Source organism: Bos javanicus, chromosome 6, assembly GCF_032452875.1.
Source record: "Bos javanicus breed banteng chromosome 6, ARS-OSU_banteng_1.0, whole genome shotgun sequence".
NCBI classification, from domain to species: Eukaryota; Metazoa; Chordata; class Mammalia; order Artiodactyla; family Bovidae; genus Bos; species Bos javanicus.
The window spans coordinates 101,798,155-101,818,562 of record NC_083873.1 but is presented as its reverse complement, the minus strand read 5'-3'; the positions used below and the strand labels follow the sequence as shown (position 1 = coordinate 101,818,562).

At 39.7% G+C, this 20,408-nt stretch overlaps 2 protein-coding genes across 11 annotated transcripts in view; one reads left to right on the top strand and one right to left on the bottom strand.

The window, feature by feature from the left end:
* The window catches only part of PTPN13 (protein tyrosine phosphatase non-receptor type 13), a 221,784-nt gene extending 214,971 nt beyond the window's left edge, over nt 1-6,813 (bottom strand). For 2 of the 9 annotated variants that reach the window (XM_061420709.1, XM_061420714.1), the window contains exon 1: nt 6,378-6,779. The gene's annotated coding sequence lies outside the window, so the exon portion shown is untranslated. Of the gene's footprint in view, nt 1-6,377 lie in introns of all 9 variants that reach the window. The other 7 variants (XM_061420712.1, XM_061420711.1, XM_061420717.1 and 4 more) reach the window with 5 other exon arrangements.
* Nucleotides 6,814-7,102: 289 nt separating this feature from the next.
* MAPK10 (mitogen-activated protein kinase 10) overlaps nt 7,103-20,408 on the top strand; it is a 619,928-nt gene continuing 606,622 nt past the window's right edge. The window contains exons 1-2 of one of the 2 annotated variants that reach the window (XM_061420724.1): nt 7,103-7,456; nt 15,246-15,343. The gene's annotated coding sequence lies outside the window, so the exon portion shown is untranslated. The remainder of the gene's footprint in view (nt 7,457-15,245; nt 15,344-20,408) is intronic. The other variant, XM_061420726.1, reaches the window with a different exon arrangement.

Here is a 20,408-nt window from a genome sequence, read left to right as displayed (position 1 = left end):
GGCAGAGGCACTTACTGAACTTAATGTAATGTACACTTACTGTACTCAATGTATACTTACTGAATACAGAACAACTAAAAAGGAAGCAGGTCACCACAATAAGGTTATCACTCCAGATTCATCACTGTTGCTATTTGAAAAACACTCAACTGGCTTGGTCCATCAACAGTGATTCTTTAAAATCCCTTTAGATGGAACAATATCATCTGTTTTTAAGTTAAACCCCAGGACCTCAATACAGCCTTAAAATACCTTTGAATTTAGACAAAGTCTTTAAGCACAAACAGAAAGATTTAGGCGAATTCTTTTTAAAAAAAAATATAGCTCTGCTTTGTCTTTAGTTACACAAGTATATGTGATCACATTAATATGTTTTCTTTTATTTAAAAACTGAAAATTTCCATTAAATTTTAATAATGGAAAACAATACAGTCTAGATTTCTTTGTAAGTGTAAGAATTGCATAACAATGAACACTGAAGTATGTGTTGACCTGAATTATAACTGAAATAGCAATACTGCCATGTATTAAGTAATAACACATATCCTACTTATTATTTATTTTTATATACCTCAAAGCACTGCCAGGATTTCAAAGTTCTGATTGAACTCAATTGAATGGTACATAACCACAGAACAGTTTTAGATAGTTTACATTTGATAATCAAATACTCCTAAATTATATTTATTATATATTTTAAATTTTTTATCAGTTTTTTAATCTAAAATGTTTTTATTTTTTTTAACTCAAGTATAGCTGATCAGTTTTTTTTTTTTTAATGAAACATCTATTTCAGCTTTCATGAAGTACAGCTACAAGGATACATTTTAGCTTTTGTAAATTTTCATACAGTACCTAGAAAATTGATATATGTTACATCTGAATCATTGTCTGAAGTTCATTCCTTCACTTCTAGAAACTAGCCATAAGAGTAAAATCAAAATAGACTGTGTGAAGAATGACTTTAATCAATAGTGCATTCAAATAATCCTATGAAATTATACCTCAAAGCCAAGAATATGAAAGACTCTGGCTGGGGGAATAAATTTATCATTCAAAATCTTATGATAAGGGAAACTCCTGGGTCAAAATACTGATTATTTCTTCACTTCAACACTATATATTGCAGAGAGGTATTTGACTACACAATGACCTAAAATAAGTAATCCCTTAATAGTTTAAATGCTTATTTTAGAAATTACATTTTTCTAGAAAAAGTGTCTAAAACCCTAAGACAATAAGGAAAACTGACTTTTTTTTACGGTGGGGGGGAGGGCGGTGTGCAGCTGAGATGAACTATGAGTACAGTTTCCTCTAAGTTGAGCCTCAGTGTTTAACAAGTGACAAATACCACTAAAACTGATGACGTAGTGTTAGCTTTAAAACATCTCAAACTGCTTAGGAACCTCGTTTTTGTTAAAGGGGATGCTTTCTTGTGGGAAGAAAAAGTCTCTGGTGCATGTTCATGTTAAAACTAAAGATGATTCTCTGTTGGAAAATTCAATCATATCATATGACAACGAAGAGACTTCATTTGCAAAAGAAAAAAAAGAACCTCCTCCAGAAAGAAAAACCTTGAATCAAATTCCAGCACTTAGGCTGAACTGATGAATTTCTCTGTTTCCTGAATCTATTTAGATTCGGAGCATACTGATATAAATGACAAATATAAGGACATTCAAGTTCCTCTTCTCGGTTAACTTGGAAAGAACACCTCACAGCTAGGTACAAGAAACTGAAGAAAGAGGAAATATAAGCATCAAAAATGTGGTATTTCTCCTTAAAAAAACTATCAAAAATAATACTATATATACTTTCAATTATAAATCTGACAGAAAAGACTATATATATGTCACATATATCTCATTTCAAAGGAGAAACTGGAATATAAATTTTAAAATCTCTAGGTTAATACAGAACTTTCTATGGTGACAGAAATGTTCCATAGCCGAGCTGTTCGATACAGCGGCTACTGAGCCAAAAGTAGCTGCTGAATCCTTAAAATTTGGTTAGTGAGGGGAGGGAGTTTAGGATTAGCAGATGCAAACTATTATAGGATGGATAAACAAGAAGGAATGATAATTTATATTCGTGATAAACCATAATGGGAAAAAAATGAAAAATATATATACAACTGAGTCACTCTGCTGTACGGCAGAAACTAAACACAACATTGTAAATCAACTATATCTCAATAAAATGGTTTAAAAAAATTCTTCAGTGAAATAAGGAACTGAACTTTAAATGATACCTAATTAATTTAAAGTTAACAACATGTGCAGCTTTAAGGAACTGGAGGGAAACATTTACACCTTACATTCTGATTCAAATAGTAAAAAGCCTGTAGATGTGTATATACACAGAGACGTAAGTTTATTTTCTTTAAATTCTTGTGATTTATGTAGAGGAAAGTACATAATGTAACAATATTGGTGCTACATTTTTGAGAATCGAATTTTCTATGCTAACCTTCTAGAGAGGACTAGAATATTGGTTCACAAGTTGGCTCCACATTGTAATTTCTTAGGGAGCTTCCAAAAATATGTATGTCTGGGTCCTAACCCCAAAGATTCTAGTTTAATTGGTCTGAGTTGAGTCCTGGGCATTAAGATTTTTAAAAGCCACCCAGGTGACTCTATCATGCAGCCAGAGTATCACTAAACTAGAAAGAAACTAAGAAACTGTCTATTAAGCACAGATGCAGTATACAACCAAAGACATTTATTTGCTGGTAGGCAAGAGGGCCTTTTGGCAACCCAGATTCAAGTTCACTCTGAGGACTATGGTGAGTTACATGTTCTAAACATTCAGGAATAATTTCGGTGTACCAACATAAGTTTTGCTATTACTGAATGTTTTCAAATATGTAAAAGAGATTAAAAAAGGAGGAAATAAACTACTGTCAATTTGCACTTGCCACTTTTATATATATTATTAATTTCATTCTCAAAATACTATGAGAAGTAGGTATTATTAAATTACAGATGTGGAAAATAAAAGATGTTCCCGAGGATTTGGACACATGTTTCTCAAACAGTAAAGTACACATTCTTTACAGTACAGCAGAATTCTCTCTGAGGAAGTCTGTTTCAATAAATTCTCATACTGGAATCAAAGAAAGAAAAATAAAAAGCAGGATTCAGTGGTGGAGCACAGGCTAAGGCAAACCTCCTTAAACAGGTGCTTAGACCAGCTCCTGTATTTCCTAAGCAAACCCTGGGGAAAAAAACATGTGCATCGGTGCTTCAACTCCCCACCAGCCTCTGCACTAGACCACACAGGAGTTGCTATCCTTCTACCTTAAGAAGTTAAATAACTGGTCTCCTTCTGCCTCACAAGCTGTTAGCTACTGTCATCCAGCCTTCATACAGGCCGCGCAGTCACAGGGCCTCCTGCCACTAAACAGGAATAAGACAGGGGTTTTCATTTTGCCCCCTAGACTCACAGGATGACTGGAACTCTTCCTCATAGAGCAGTTTACAGACCAGTTTTTTAACTTTTTATTTTGTATTGGAGTACAGCCCATTAACAATGTTGTGACAGTTTCAGGTGGAAAGCAAAGGGACTCAGCCACACAAATACATGTATCCATTCTCCCCCAAACTCCCCACCTATCCAGGCTGCCACATAACATTGAGCAGAATTCCCTGTGTTACATGTGTTACACAGTGGAACCATGTTGGTTATCCATTTTAAATATAGCATGTGTACATGTCCATCCCAAACTTCCTAACCATCCCTTCCCCCATCCTTCTCCCTGCAACCTTTAAGTTCGGCCTCTCAGTCTGTCAATTACAGACCACGGTTTTGATGTGACATACCTACGAGTCTGTCATGGGATTTCCTGGGCAACAACAAATTTACACTGACTATGTAACTTTTAATTTAACTTAGACCATTTAATGTTCTATCATAATTTGCTCTTTAAAAGCTTTTTAAATGCAGTTCCTGGGTTGTTCTTAAGTTTCAAATTAAGAAAAGCTGTCAGTGGAAAAAATGGGAAAGAGCCCAAGAGACCCTCACCCTTCCCCATCAGCACTAACTCTTCAGTCCTGAGACCAGATATCCTTTCTCCTTTTTCAGGCCCCAGCCTTGCAAAGAGACATCAACTCAAATGAGTAACACTTGGTTACATCAGAGGCCTGACAGGAGAAAACCTTCAACTCACTCTTCTAATTCATGGCACAGGCTTCTCCCAAAGCATATTCCAAAATAAGAAAATGTTGATAGGAGTTAACTCCTAGATGCACAGGCTTGAGGTCTAACTGTTTCCTTTCGATTTCAATTGGTATTAATTACAATTCAGTTGCACCACAAAAGTGTTTTGTAGTCTATTTAAAAATTACAAACTCTTGTTCAAAAAAAATAAAAAGGAAGCAGCAGCAGGGGCTTATCCCCAATAATCCCTTTCTCTAGGAAGTCTGGCCTGGGCAATAAGATGAGCTAAAAAAATACATACTCAACTGATACAGAAGAAGTTACAATGTTCCTCATCCCATCCCTGACCTACTAAAGTAGAATAAAGCAAGGATTTGACCTGTTCTTCTTAATTAAAAAAAACAAAACATAAATTCCATTCAAGACTGATGTCTATCATTTACTGAAAACAACTGATTAGCTAATTTTCACATTCACTTTTCATTTGAGGCATGCCTCCAGAAAAAATAATGTAGGTTTTAAAACTTTTGATCCCATCATAGTATCTAAGTCCGTCCTTGCAATTGACACTGGTTTTTACGGTTTGTGTATATGTGTTACTTGTGACATGACAAGCTATCTATAAATATTTTAAAATGCTGGTAATCACTCTCCTAAAAATAAGTGGGCTTCTCATGCAAGTAAAAGTTTTGGTGGAACAAATGTTAATCCAAGACAAACTACGTAAGAGCTAAAAATAAGTTCTTGTAAAAGTGAAACACACTACAAATTAGTTCCTTTTCTTAATAACTAACCTAGATGTTTTTTCTATTTAATTTCTGCTTCCATTCTGCCATCTCCCCCACACATACTCCCACAAAGCCGCTAGAACATCAAAGTCAGAACACAAAGTTATTATGAAAAACGTAAACTAATCTAAAACTGGATCGTAAAGCAGTCCACTAGCCTCTGTACGAATTTACTGAATCAATACATACAAGAACTTACTGATGCTGATAATACAAAAAATAATCTGTATCATAGCACAACACAAGCGAGCATTGAGCATGAAGCAAGTTTTCACGTTGATCCTGCCAACCCAGTCATTAAGAATTTGGGAAAATACCAAAGCTTGTTTCAAAATACAATAACTTCTTTCCTCCCCCCCTCCCCATCCCCCAATCCTTTAGTAACCTCTGTAGATCTAAATTTTAATATCATTTAAATTAGTTACCTGCGCCCGTCAACCCACAGATCAGGTGTCCTACATTTTGTTTAGGTCCCCGCCTTGAAAACAAACCCGATTGCCCCATTTTCTGAGAGGTAAACTCAGCTCCAGGAAGCTCCCTATGAAGTCACCGCGTTTGTTGTTTCAAAGATGCAATTAAACGAAAATGACACAGGCTGTCGAACAGATGAGCTGCCCAAGTGCGTGGAGGAGTCTATCATCTCTGTGTAAGGCCAACGAAAACTGTACTGCTGTAAATCTATTTTAGTGGTAATATTTCTCCCAGTTCGTCCTTCTCCAATATACTTATAATACAGGGAAATTAAACTTGGTATAAACTTTCTTGCCTCTACCGAACTTGAGCTTCCCAGCTTTCGGTACTACAGCATCTTGCAATGAGCAAAGGCGGGGGCGCGGGGGGCGCGGGTGCGGGGAGAGGGTGGTTAACTCCAGAACGCGGAGAAGAGCAATAAAAGAGCTTGCATCAGGCCGTGTCCGTCCCTCTGCTCTCTGTTCCCCACCACCCCACCCCCTCTTCTTCGAACCCTCACATATACACATTCTTCTGGGCGGCCTCTAACCACACCATGTCCACAATCATTTACAGAAATGAGAAACAGACTCCGGGAGCCCTTCCCTCAGCACGCACAGAGCTGGAGTAGCACGATGCGGGTAATGTCACTCTCGATTGCCCCACAATCTCTGTACTCATCCCCTCTGGGGTTTAATTCCCAAGGATCCGACTTTCCTCCGCCGAGGAGGCGGATCTACCTAATTCACAATCGAACAGCATCTCATCCTTCCTACCCTCCCCCGCCACCCCACCCCCACCCTAACACACCACCAAAGAAAAGTTCCTTCCACCAGGGCCATAGAGAGGTTGATTTTGAGAAGCTGGAGCAAAAAAAAACCCCCAAAAACACAGAGAGAGGGAGGAATAGAGAGCGCGGCGCACTTTGTTTGGCACTTTGCGCCCCTCCAGCCCAGCGCCCAGGACAGCGCACGTCCTTACCCGCTCGTCCCGAGACCCGGTCCGGCTACTGACGCGTGGGGCAAGGGCAGCGGGGACGCGGCGTCGAGGCGGGCCGCGGGCAGCCGCCGCGGGCGCCGAAAGCCACCACCTCCTCTCCCCCAAGCGGCTGCGGGCGCTGGCCGAAGAAGCTGGAGAAGGAGCCTGGGGAGGGGGAGAAGAGAAGCAGCATCTCCTCCTCCTCCACGCCTCCGAAACACCGCTCCAGCGGCGACCCCGGCCGACCGCCAGACCCTGGAGCGCTCGCGCACCCTCGGCTGCCCCGCGCGCCTCCAAGGGCTTCCCCAAACCCTCCGGAGCGAGGCCGCTCAACTCAGGCCGCCGGCTCCGAGCGCTGCCGAGATATGCCTGAGGCAGACCGGGAAGCCGGGGAGCGCTGCCCGCCCGCCACGACGGTCTCTCGGGGCGGTAATCCCAGTGTGTCACCCTTGCCGCGCCGCGGCTGCGGGAGCTCCCGGCTCCTCTCGGGCTCCACCTCTGGCGCTCGCCTGGCTCCGCCCCAGTCCCTGTCAATCAACCCTCTTCGGACTTCTGAAGCCCCGCGGATCTCCGACCAAGCCATCCCCTCGACCTCATTGGCCCGACGGCCACTCAGCCCCGCCCCCTCCCTAGAGACGAGGTCGCCGGGGAGACCGGCGCCCAGGTTCCTATGACAACCGGTGCCTTGGGCCTGGCTTTTCGAGAACTTCTGGCTTGCCAGAAGCTCAGGTTGATGGCCCCGCGGGAAAAGTTCCTAGCCCCTCCGGGGTGGACTCGTAATTTCAGACCAAGTTGAAAATGCCGCCGACCGCCCCCACACTTCCAACTTCGGAAACAGAACTTTATGGCCCTGGGGAATGCGAGGGAGAATGGAAAAATGCCCTGCTCTTCCTCTGCGAATCTAAATAAACCCCTCCCCCTCTCTTTGCACTCCCTTGTCTCCAGCCTTGTTTCCATATTCTCACCGGGCGGATTTGGGCTTTGAAAGGGTGAGGAGAAGAATGCGAGAAAGAGCGGGGCTGTGCCAGTTCCCTGCAGCAATATTGCAACTTGGAAATGGCGGGGTCGACGAAAACAGCTCGGTGAGTTTTCCCACAGTTGTAAAGTGATCTTCAGAGATGCGGTGGAACACTTAGTCAACCCCAGATGCCCTCAGGAAAACTCACATTCTCATCTTTTTGAAAAAAAAAAAAAAATAATAATAAAGTACGTAAAATCCTGTTATTTTCCTTCTGAAGTTCAGATAATCCTAAAGTTTAAAAAAAAATGAAGTTTTTAGTTTGACATAATGGAATAAAATAAAGACACCCATTTTTCTATAGAACTACATATTACAGCTTAGTAAAAGTATGTCCTAGCAGCTAAAAAATTTTCGTGTCCACAGTTTAACCAGGAAGTCTTACTGAATTCAAGAGCAAAGGATATCTCATCATTTGAGTTTCAAAAGTTTGGGTTTACTCTCAGAAGTATAAGGTAAACCTGGTACAAGGGGACCTGCAGGTTAAGTTATTCTTGGACCACCCCCCACCCCCCCCCCCGCCGTGTTAAGCCCTAGATGAATCTCACCTTCTTGGCTGGTTCCAAAATGGAGAGATATGAAGCAAAATAAGAGCTGCAATCTTTAGGCTCCTTAGCCCCTGAGGCTGCTGTACATGTATGATGAATGAGGGAATTAATAATAATGATTTACCTTTGGTGAGCACTTGCGTTTTCATTATCTCATTTACTAAATGAATAGCTGTGATGGATGTATTCAGTCGAATATGCCTTGCAAATATGGGCTGAGTGTGATTACTTACAGCACTAAACACAATAGAAAATGCACAGCAGAATTTTAAGATAAGGACCCTGCCCTCAAGGAGATAAACGCAAGGCCTAAGAAAGAAAACTAGCATTCTTGAAACAATTTGAGATTATAGCCAGAATGTGCAGCCAAACACTGAGTGCAGTGCAGTAGTCAATGAGAGCAAGTCTGTGGTATGTCGAATGGGCTGGATTAGTCAGATTAAGGAGGAAAGGAATTTAAATTGGACTTGGAAGGGTAGGGAGTGGGATGAAGGAAGCAAAGATGAGGAAAGACATTTATTTGAAAGAAAAATGTAAAACCAAAATGCAACAGCAGGAATAGAGTGGTGAAGTAAATAACAATGAGAAGATCAGGCCAGCTGACCTAGAGACAGAAATGAAGGATTGGCGCAATTCCCTAGCCCTTCCCTCATTTTCTGAAATAGGAGGTTTTAAATGTTCTGGTTTAAGTATGGGTTGGGAAGGTAGAGTGGGAGAGGTCATTTTGTGAGAATAAAAGCTTTCATGGAACATCTGCCTCTGTTTTGCCACTGAAAGAAAAGTTCCTGCATTTATTAGAAAGAAAAGCAAGATCCATAATACTTGGGATAACTTATGCATTCATGTCAGAAAGAAGGTATAAAGAGGATGGTTTGGAAATTTTCACAAAAGTAGTTAGAAAAACTAAAGTGCTGTGAGTTTGTGTGTGTGTTTGTGTGTGCATTAAGGCCTTTTCAGGTGGTTGCCCTCCAGGCTTTTTCCCAGTGATCCTTGTGTCTTATAGGAGCTGAAAGGCTGGTTTTAAAATAAATGACTGTGATACCAGAACCTGATAGAGTACACAAAAGAGAAATCTATAGTTTAATCTCCTTTTTGGATATAATGTAAAATTAAAGTACAATATTAACAGTAGAACTAGAACTGTATTACGAATGTATGCCGAAGTTAAGAATTATGCCAAGTATATAAGAATGATTCTGTAATAGAAAACTTATATAGTTGACTATATTAAGTCAAAGGAGAGAAACTGTGTGCCTTAATTGATACTGAAAAGGATTTTGTAAAATCCAGCATCGTTCCTTAATAAACAGTTTTGAAGAATGTATATTTTACATCAAAGTCAGAAACTTGCTGAATAATGAACCACTATGCTAATTCCTGCTGGAGTCAGGAGCAAGGCCAAGAATGCCCATCATCAGTCCAGGTAAGGAAATGATAGCCAATGAAATTAGATATGGAATGTACTTAGTCACTCAGTTGTGAACGACTCTTTCCGACCCTTTGGACTATAGTCCACCAAGCTCTTTAGTCCATGGGGTTTTTCAAGTAAGAATATTGGAGTGGGTTGCCATTTTCTCCCTCCAGGTGATCTTCCTGGCCTAGGGATCTAACCCGAGTCTTCTGTGTCTCCTACAATGCAGGTGGATTCTTTATCCACTGGTGTGGAATAGAAACAAGAAATTAAACACTGAAAATGTTAGGATTGTCATTTGTTTGCAAATTATATGCAAACTCTAAGGACTAATAGAAAAACTTTCAGAAGCAATAAAAGATACTCATCTTTTATTGAGTTATAAAATGTTAGAGTAACATTTTATGTTTTGATGGACAAAGCCAAGAAGTGGTACAAGTTACAGTCATTCTAATACAGATGAAAATTTTGAGAGTGCATTCTGTTTCTTTACATCCTCATCATTAAACTTTTTTGAACTTTGCCAATCTAATAAATACAAAATGCTATCACATTACATCTGTACTTTCAATTCTCTTATGAGCACTTTTTATATGTCTACAAGCCAGTCTATTTTCTGTTACCAAAAATATTATCCCATATTTTCTTCTAGAGCTTTTATAGCCTTCACAGTTTATTCTTTGATCCATATGGAATTTATTTTGGTGGTAGCAGTAACTACCCATTTGTCCCCCCAAACCTTAAAAGAATTTGTAAATTTTACTACATAGCCATGTAAAGCTTCTATAGAGTAATAAAAATGCAACAAATAGGAAATTTACAAAAGAAATTTTAAAAAGCAATAAATATTTAAAAATAAAACAACTGTATAGAGAAGTAAAACTAAAAATGATACATTTGTAACTATTGAATTGGAAAAATATTTTTAAAGATGTAATATCTGGTGTTGGTGAAAACACGTGAAATAGATATTGTCTCATAATTGTTGGTAGGATTATAAATAGGGTTATTTCATTTGGGAGTGCAGTTGCAGTGTCTTTCATAATTTATGATGTTTATATCCTTTTACTTATTTTTTGGAAATTTTTCCTATAAAAATATGTATACCCATGACCAGAGATATGATCTCTTTCTGGGACCTTCCTGGTGGCTCAGTGGTTCAGATTTCAGGCTTCCAATGCAGGAATCATGTGTTTGATCCTTGGTCAGAGAGGGAGTGAGGATCCCACATGCAGTGTGGCAAAAAGAAAAAAAAAGAAAAGAATATTCGTTGCAGTATTGTTGATAGTCAGAAAATTTAAAAACAAAATAAATGTCCATAATGGTGGAATGATTAAGTTAACTATGGTTACTCAGGTATATTACCTGGTGACAAAATCAAGTGGCCATACAGAATGATCTTATTTCTGTTCAAAAGTACATATATCTATGTTTTGATATATGGTGATACTTATAGTGTTACCAATGGTTTCTACAAGAATTAGAAATCCAGAAAACGTTGCATTTCTGAAATGTTTTAATTTAAAATCTTCACAAGATTGTTTACTTTTGTATAGAAGGCCAAAGGGGTTAAAAAAGGCAAATTGCCCACTATAAAATAAGTCATGGGGATGTATAAATTCATGGGCATATAATGTATGGCAAAGGCACTATAGTTAATAACACTCTATTGTATATTTGAAAGTTGCTAAGAGAGTAGATCTTAAAAGTTTTCATCATGAAAAAAATTTTTTTGTAAATTTTAATTAAATTAAAAATTCAGTTCCTCAGTCAAACTAGGAGTGTTTCAAGTGTAGCACAGATACAGAGCAGTAGAGACACAGAACATTTCGATCATGGCAAGAAGTCTTATTCAGTTGAGTTGCTCAGTCATGTCCGACTCTTTGCAACCCCATGGACTGCAGCACGCCAGGCTTCCCTGTCCATCACCAATTCCTGGAGAAGTCCTATGCTGCTGCTGCTGCTGCTAAGTCGCTTCAGTCGTGTCCGACTCTGTGCAACCCCATAGACGGCAGCCCACTAGGCTCCTCTGTCCCTGGGATTCTCCAGGCAAGAATACTGGAGTGGGTTGCCATTTCCTTCTTCAATGCATGAAAGTGAAAAGTGAAAGTGAAGCTGCTCAGTCGTGCCCAACTCTTAGCAACCCCATGGACTGGAGCCTACCAGGCTCCTCCGTCCATGGCATTTTCCAGGCAAGAGTACTGGGGTGGTGTGCCATTGCCTTCTCTGGGAGAAGTCCTATAGGACAGTGCTAATTCAGAGGCTAGCATACCTGATTTTTCTCTAAAAGATGAAAGAAAATCTCTTTCTCTTTTGCTGCTGCTGCTCCTGCTAAGTCACTTCAGTCGTGTCCGACTCTGTGCGACCCCATAGACAGCAGCCCACCAGGCTCCCCCGTCCCTGGGATTCTCCAGGCAAGAATACTGGAGTGGGTTGCCATTTCTCTTTTGCTAGTTTCTATTAAAACTTATAAACAAAAAGGTCAATATAGTTTATCACTTCTAACAATAAAGAAATTAGATAGCTGGCCATAACACAAATTTAATTGGGCTCCCATATGGTCCAACCCTGAATAGTCATTGGAAGGACTGACGCTAAAGTGGAAGCTCTAAAACTTTGGCCACCTGATGCGAAGAACTGACTCAATGGAAAAGGCCTTGCAGCTGAGAAGGATTGAGGGCAGAAGGAGAAGGGGCAACAGAGGATGAGATTCTTAGGTAGCATCACCAACTCAATGGACATGAATCTGAGCAAACTCAGGGAAATAGTGAAGGTCAGGGGTGCCTGGCATGCTGCAGTCCATGGGGTCGCGAAGGGTTGGACACAACAACTGAGCAAGGACAACATGATCCGTGAGCCTCGGAATGTCCATTACTTGAGGACCATCCTAAGAAATGTTTTCTGTGGGACCCAGGGATCACCCCATAACAGTCTCCTTGAGACTGTATTCCAAAAATGTGTGTTTTGTGTATTTTTCTAGGGAAAGTGTCTAATAAACACTTCAACAAATTCAGGAAAGGGTATATATCTCTCCAAAACATTGCGATTGTGTGCTTTAAATGCCAATGATTTTAAAATATCACCTTTTAAAGGTTGAAATGAATCCTAAGCTAATCGAAATCTGTAAATAGCAGTGTTTTCCCAGCTGACTTCTTGTGTTCATCTCAATATGAAATATTTGTATTTTGACTTGTACCAACTATGTTAGTGTTTTTTCCCACTATAAGCCCAGGAACATATTATCCTTTCTTGCTTACAAAGTAAGGACTGTGATGGGAACTTTGCTCAAGTGAGAAGCAGAAGAGAGATAAGTAATCCTCCAAAACACGAGCAGGTAATTGGAGCACAAACTCTACAACAGTGTTTAAGGAAGACTTTGTGAGGCAGTAGTAACACTTCCAAGTGAACCAAGAATTACCTAGCGAGAAAATGCAGTGATGGAAACCAGATAGGACTACAATTACCCTTGGCTCCATTGAATAAGCAGGTTGTTTTCTTTTGGTGGTAGCTGAACTCTCTTTAAAATGTGAGAATTCCCCTAGGATGAGGAGTTACATGACAGCAGTGGCAAAGGTAACTCTTAAGCATTGGGAGGCTGCCTGGTAACTCAGTACAATGGAAGAGCACAACATTTGCACTCGGAAGACTCAAGTACAAATCTTGGCAAGTTATCAAACTCCTTTGAGCATGATTTTCCTCCTCTAGAAAGTGAAGGAAATAGGAATAGCTGATATGTTCCACATGGTGTTCAGTTGCTAGGTCATGTCTGACTATTTATAACCCCGTGGAAGCAGCATGCCAGGCTTCCCTGTCCTTCACTATCTCCTGGAATTTGCTCAAACCCATGTCCATTGAGTACTAGCCTGTAATGTTCTTTCAGTGTTCAATTGAAGTAAATGAAATACGTGTATAAAAGCTATTTGTAAACTTTACAGCACTGTTTTAAAAAATCAAATAACAGCAACAACCAAAACTGTACAGATATTTGCAATTAGTGTTAAACTTAATGAGACAGAAATTATAAATAATCTCTTTCATTCTGAAGAGAAACTTTCGAAAGTATTTATTAGGTGCCAGGGTCAGGTAGTCCTATGAAAGATTGTCAGAAAAATTTAATTGTGGTGCTTCTGTTTTTTTTTTTTTTTGCCAACCAGATTCTTGGCTCTTTTCTCATTTCCCCCGTACTGTTTAGTTGTAGTTGGAATCAAGATTGCCGGGAGAAATATCAACAAACTCAGATATGCAGATGATACCACCCTTGTGGCAGAAAGCAAAGAGGATCTAGAGAGCCTCTTGATGAAGGTGAAAGAGGAGAGTGAAAAAGCTGGCTTAAAACTCAACATTCAAAAAACGAAGATCATGGCATCCAGTCCCATCACTTCATGGCAAATAGATGGGGGAAACAATGAAAACAGTGAGAGATTTTATTTTCTTGGGCTCCAAAATCAGTGCAGGTGGTGACTGCAGCCATAAAATTAAAAGATGCTTGCTCCTTGGAAGAAAAACTATGACCAACCTAGACAGCATATTTAAAAACAGAGGCATCACTTTGCTGACAGAGGTTTGTCTAGTCAAAGCTATGGTTTTTCCAGTAGTCATGTGTGGATGTGAGAATTGGACCAGGAAGAAAGCTGAGTGCCAAAGAATCGATGCTTTTGAACTGTGGCGTTGGAGAAGACTCTTGAGAGTCTCTTGGACTGCAAGGAGATCCAACCAGTCCATTCTAAAGAAGATAAGTTCTGGGTGTTCGTTGGAAGGACTGATGCTGAAGCTGAAGCTCCAATACTTTGGCCACCTGATGCGAAGAACTGACTCATTGGAAAAGACCCTGATGCTGGGAAAGATTGAAGGCAGGAGGAGAAGGGGATGACAGAGGATGAGATGGTTATATGACATCACCGACTTGATGGACATGAGTTTGAGCAAGCTCTGGGAGTTGACAATGGACAGGGAGGCCCGGCGAACTTCAGTCCATGGGGTCACAAAGAGTCTACTGCACTATTAGACTACTAACTACACACTACTACTGTGTAGTTAGTTGCTCAGTTGTGTCCAGCTGTTTGCAACCCCGTGGACCGTAGCACGCCAGGCCTCTCTGTCCATGGGGATTCTCCAGGCAAGAATATTGGAGTGGGTTGCCATGCCTTCCTCCGGGGGATCTTCCCAACTGAGGGATTGAACCCAGATCTCCCACATTGCAGGTGGATTCTTTGCCGTCTGAGCCACCAGGGAAGCCCAGGAATACTGGAGTGGGTAGCCTATCCCTTCTCCAGGGGATCTTCCCGACCCAGGAATCGAACCAGGGTCTCTTTACCAGCAGATTCTTTACCAACTGAGCTACCAGGGAAACCTTGGCCCCCAAACTTGACCACGACTTATTAGCCACTCAGATGAAGGCTGGAACCATGTTAGGCTAAAAGCATTCACTTCCTCCTACTTGATTTGCCAGGTGCTCCACCTGACTCAGAATATTTCTCTCCCCTGAATGCCTCAGCTGGTAATTCTCACTTTTAGTCACTAATGAGTTAAACTGCAAGGTGTCAACTTTAGAAGTGTGAAGTTAAATTTGCTTTCCCTTCCAACTTTCTCTCTTCGGGCATTCATGTGATTGCTTTATCAGATTAGGTAGCTGTCACTTTAAACCCTGAGGGTGAGAGATACTGGGGAGGTAAATTTTAATTAGTGGAGGGGAAAGAGGAATGAGGGGAAGCTAGTTTCCGCGTGAGTAGAAGAGGTATGCGGTGTGAGGGTGACCCTCAGGGCTGCTGATACCAAGGGAGGGGCAGAGAAGTATATAGTACTCAAGGGGTGTGGCGCTGAAGTCAAACTGCCTAATTCACAGTTTTTACCGGGGCTGGTCCTCTCTGACTCATTTCTATTACTTGTCCTGGCAGGTTTTGGAACCACCTCTCCACTTTGGTTGAAGGGAGTATGGCAAATAAGCATAGCCCTTCTGCTTTTTGAAACTTGGCCATGTCTGAACACACACAAGGTAATTTAATATGAATATGCTGTCATCTAAATCTGACCTAAAGGACTTGCCTTAGGGTTCATGACTGTTAATCTTTTTTTTTTAAGTGTTCCCAGAAATGGAAACCAAATCAGAAGTTAAGCTTTCTAGTTTATGCTCTGTCTTAAGGAACATAAACTAAAGTCTGATGAGAGTGAGCTGCTGTGCAGGGAAGTTGATCATTAAAGGCTTTGTAAGGTGGAATCAGAATGTTTAATGAAACAAAGCATCACTTTGTAAGAAATTCCTCAAAAGTTGATTGCCTTGATTTTTGCATTCTCTTCTGTAATGTTTAAAAGAAAACCTAAGAGGAAAATGATCTAATTTATGGAAACTGGTTACCAGTTTAGGGCCCTCTCCTGACTTAGAATATCATTTAGTGGGAGAAACACTGAACCCGGCTACACTTGACAACCACGCGAAGAGAGGAAGTTTATCTTAGAGAGTTGAAGCTGAGCAGTCCTTTAGTTCATCTACAAAGTTAAAGTAGGAAAGTGTAAAAAAAAATTATACATATATAATTTTAAGCACTTTACTTTTATGAAAAAAACCTGTCATTACACATTCATTAGCAAATCTTTTGATGCTGGGCCAATCTTTGATTCTGACCATGAGTTCCAAGTTGTCTTTTTTACATAAACTCTTTCCAAATGCAAAAGCTACAATTTTCTGTTTTGTTTTATGTTAAAGGAAATATGGAACCTAAAGGACACTAGCACAGTAATATGACTTTAGAGTACTTCTATATTTGTATAGTATATTACAGTTTTTTTGCTTCTGGTAATTTGTGGCAACAATTTGTCTTTCTGTAGCATTCAACTTCATTTTTTTAAAATTATGGTAAAATATATACATAACATAAAATGAACCATTTTAACCATTTTAAAATTTCAACTTTATTTTCAGTAGGAAAATGTCTTTTACACTTAAGTATATAAAAATTAAATTACCTAGTTACATTAGCAGGAATAACTTACATTAAGAGTTTGGAAAACTAAAACAACTGATTTTTATGTAAGCTTCATTAAAGTAGGATTTTTGTCTGTTTTATTCATTGCTATGTCCCTAGCTCCTACAACAGTGTCTGTCATATGGTAGGCACTCAGATTCTGTGAAGGCAATGAATGAATGGCTTTTGGTTGTTTTAACTCAGCTGGAGGAAGGATAAATGTTCACATCCCATGATTTGGCTCATTAGTAAACATTCAAAGGCTGTAGGTATCAGTCTGTGTGTCTTATAGAGGGAATGGAGAATGATAGTTAATCTCGCGGTTTGACTAAGTGAAGGTCATTTAATAGTGCTTCTATTTTATTTTGAAAAATCCTGGTATAGTGCTTAGCACAGTATCTTATACACCAGAAGTATTCAGAAAATATTAATCTTTGTTGATGGTTGATACATTTATTCTTGTCACCCTGTTGAGGGAGGGAGAGGGGAAAAGAGGAAAGGGCAAATAGCAGAGAGATTAATATTCCAGGTGTAGTGTTGGCGGGTGGGGGGAAAAGAGACTTTACTACTCTCTCAAAATAGTTCAGTTCAGTTCAGTCGCTTGGTTGTGTCTGACTCTTTGCGATCCCATGAGCTACAGCACTCCCGGCCTCCCTGTCCAACACCAGCTCCCGGAGCCCACCCAAACCCATGTCCATTGAGTCGGTGATGCCATCCAACCATCTCATCCTCTGTTGTCCCTGGAAGAATGACCCCTGTTGCCTTTGATCAGAGAATATACTCCAGTTACTCAGGTTGCCATAAGCATTCTCTTACTTCATTGTACTTTGAATGATCTTCCTTTCTCTTGTCCAGTTCTCTTAATGGGAAAGTCTTCTCAGTCCCACCATTGGCAATTTGAATTACATGAAGAGTATCTGTTAGCTAACAACCCGTTAGCCAAAAATCACTCTTTAAAGCTCTCACCAGCCTGGGGTATGAACTGAATTCCAGGTATATTAATAATATAAATTTAGCCCCTTCTGCTTCCACTAGGACCCTAGACTCCTGAAAATGTCTCACCTCGTTCCCGTATTTCCAGAATTCTCCAAGAGACAGTTCCTGTGTGCTCTGTAATGTTGTAATGTTTGTCTTTGTTCTTGTCCTCACACCTTCTCCTGAAAGTCTGGTGCTGAGTATCACTTGCATTAGGGAGCTTGCCACTTCCACTGCTGCTAATATCCTCCATGAGGGAATCCACGCTGGGGTCAGGGGATTATCTCTGAGTGCTCTCAAAGCTGCTCACCAAGAGCGAGAGTGGCACTGAGCTCAGTTGCAGGGGCAAGGCCAGCTCTGTGCCATACTTTGTCGCCTGGTTCTTGAAGCAGCACTGCTTATGTTCATTACATCACAAGGTCTCTGACGAAATTATTTCATGTGGATGGAGGTAAAGAGAGGTAGTCACCATGCCATGCCTTTCCCTTCACTGTCATCACCCTACATACACTCACACACATACTACTCTTTCCCTTCAATGGAAAGTAAAAGCACTTTTGTGCAAAAACTCATTCAAAGAGATGCTTTGAAAGATCACCAGCCCTCCCTTTCAGCAAACAGCCAGTGGGTGGTGAAAGAAGGGTGAACAAGCACACAGCTGTAGTAACAATGAGTTTTTCCCCCGACTCTTTCAGTAAACAAGCAAGAACTTTATGAGCTATTTCAATGTAAAACAGATTGTAAATGAATTATCTGTATTTTAATAATGCAGTAGTTTCATAAAGTATGAATTTTTGTATCATGTCAACAATTGTATTAATAACATGTTCAACTATAACTACAGTAGTAAAATAAAAATGTACATGTAAATTATGAACTAAAATGTAAAAGTCTTATAAAAGAGATTAGTTTTTGGTTTTAAAAGAGTTTAAAGTATCCTTAATTTGTCTGTTACTATAGAAAATTATCTATCAAATTACTAGTCTTTTAGGGTCCGTTGGTTTAATTCCCAATTTCTGTTTGATGGTCATCAGTGCAGGTAACTGCCTTTTTCTTCCTCCACAGTGTTGTATAAATGGGTTTTTTTAATGATAACATACATGATTATTTCATTCTTGCTCTAGATATAGATTAAACTAAGTAAAATGTAATAGCTTTGAGACACAAGAGGCCTGTTTTAGAGGGGGAAAGCAAAGAGCCAAAGTAGTTATTTTGATATGATCATGAATGAAGTTAACACTTGTATAGTTTTGGTAAAACCAAAGTCTTGATATAATATTTGCATTATATATGCAAAAACGTGTTGCTTACTACTATTGTCTTTTACTACTATTGCTTAACTTAGTTACGATTGCAGTAACTACTCTGTTACTACTGTTGCCTGTTCCATACTACTACTGTAAGCATTCTCTGAAAATCATACATTTATATTAGTAATAACAGAGTGTTCAGTTCAGTCACTGAGTCATGTCTAACTCTTTGTGACCCCATGGACTGCAGCATGCCAGGCTTCCCTGTCCATCACCAACTCCCAGAGCTTGCTCAAACTCGTGTCCATTGAATCGGTGATGCCATCCAACCATCTCATCCTCTGTCGTCCCCCTCTCCTCTTGTCTTCAATCTTTCCCAGCATCAGGGTCTTTTGCAATGAGTCAGTTCTTCGCATCAGGTGGTCAAAGTATTGGAGTTTCAACTTCAGCATCAGTCCTTCCAACAAATATAACAGCACGTAGTCCTTGAAAATAATATAACTTTATAATGTACTTCTAAGGATATGCTGCTGCTGCTGCTGCTAAGTCGCTTCAGTCGTGTCCGACTCTATGCGACCCCATAGATGGCAGCCCACCAGGCTCCCCCGTACCTGGGATTCTCCAGGCAAGAACACTGGAGTGGGTTGCCATTTCCTTCTCCAATGCAGGAAAGTGAAAAGTGAAAGTGAAGTTGCTCAGTTGTAACCCCATGGACTGCAGCCCACCAGGTTCCTCTGTCCATGGGATTTTCCAGGCAAGAGTACTAGAGTGGGGTGCCATTGCTCAAATATGTATTAAAATTAGCCATTTTGCCTTTCACATTTAAGTCTCTTCTTCCCAATAAGGACTGCTTTTGACTTTGAAAGAGCTGAAGATTACTTTTGGCTTATTTTTTCATAAATGGATTTCATGTTTGCTGTTACCTTCACAGATGATAAATATTTCTTATACTTTTGAAAAGAAAGGAAAACAATTTTAGATTTACTATGACATTCCTGAGAATTCCTGTTATACTGGATACACCTGATTAATGATATCTTAACAGAAAATTAGTTCCTATTTTGGCATCAGTTGTGAAAATCATTTGGTTCACATGCCACTTCAATGTTTGAAGAATGATTCATTATATTTTCATAATTTCTAGAAGCTTATCAATGCCAACTAGTAACATACAAGATCATTCAGTTCAATTGTCAGGTTATGCTTTTATTCCTATTAATAATGTTTTAAAAAATTGTCTCTTCAAAGCTTCAGATTTATACATTATATAAAGAATTTCAAATTCATACATCTCAGTCTTCAACAATAAAGGACACATACTAACAACTCAAAGAAAGATAAGTTGGCTATGCAAAACTGAACAAGAGTGAACATACATATTTGTTCAGATGGAACACCCACTGGGAGGATTTGATGCAACTGAGATATCATTGATCGAGTTTTGATAAAGTTCTTACTGTTTTTCTTTGTTTTTAATGTCCTGCTTGTGAATATACACAATCTTTAATGGATGTAATTTTCTTAAATAGAGAGCTGGTAAAATCTATATCTGACAGTTTTGTCATATTTTTGATAGGACTTTTTTTTTTAACCTCTGGGAAGTTGTAAGGGGCAAATGCTTTCTTTGCTTATAGTAGTGATTCAGTACATGTTTAATTTCCTTTAATTGTTTTATATATGTTGACATTTTTTCTTTCTCTGTTTTAAGGCATGGAGCTGATCTCCTTTCTGTATTCTTTCATTTGAAACAAGCATATGTCCATATGCCTTAAGAAATTCAAACAGATGTGATGTAATAACTTCTGACTATCTGCTAGGTCACCTCTCTATTTTCACAATAATTTTTTTTCTCACTCAAAATAAAAGGGGCCCA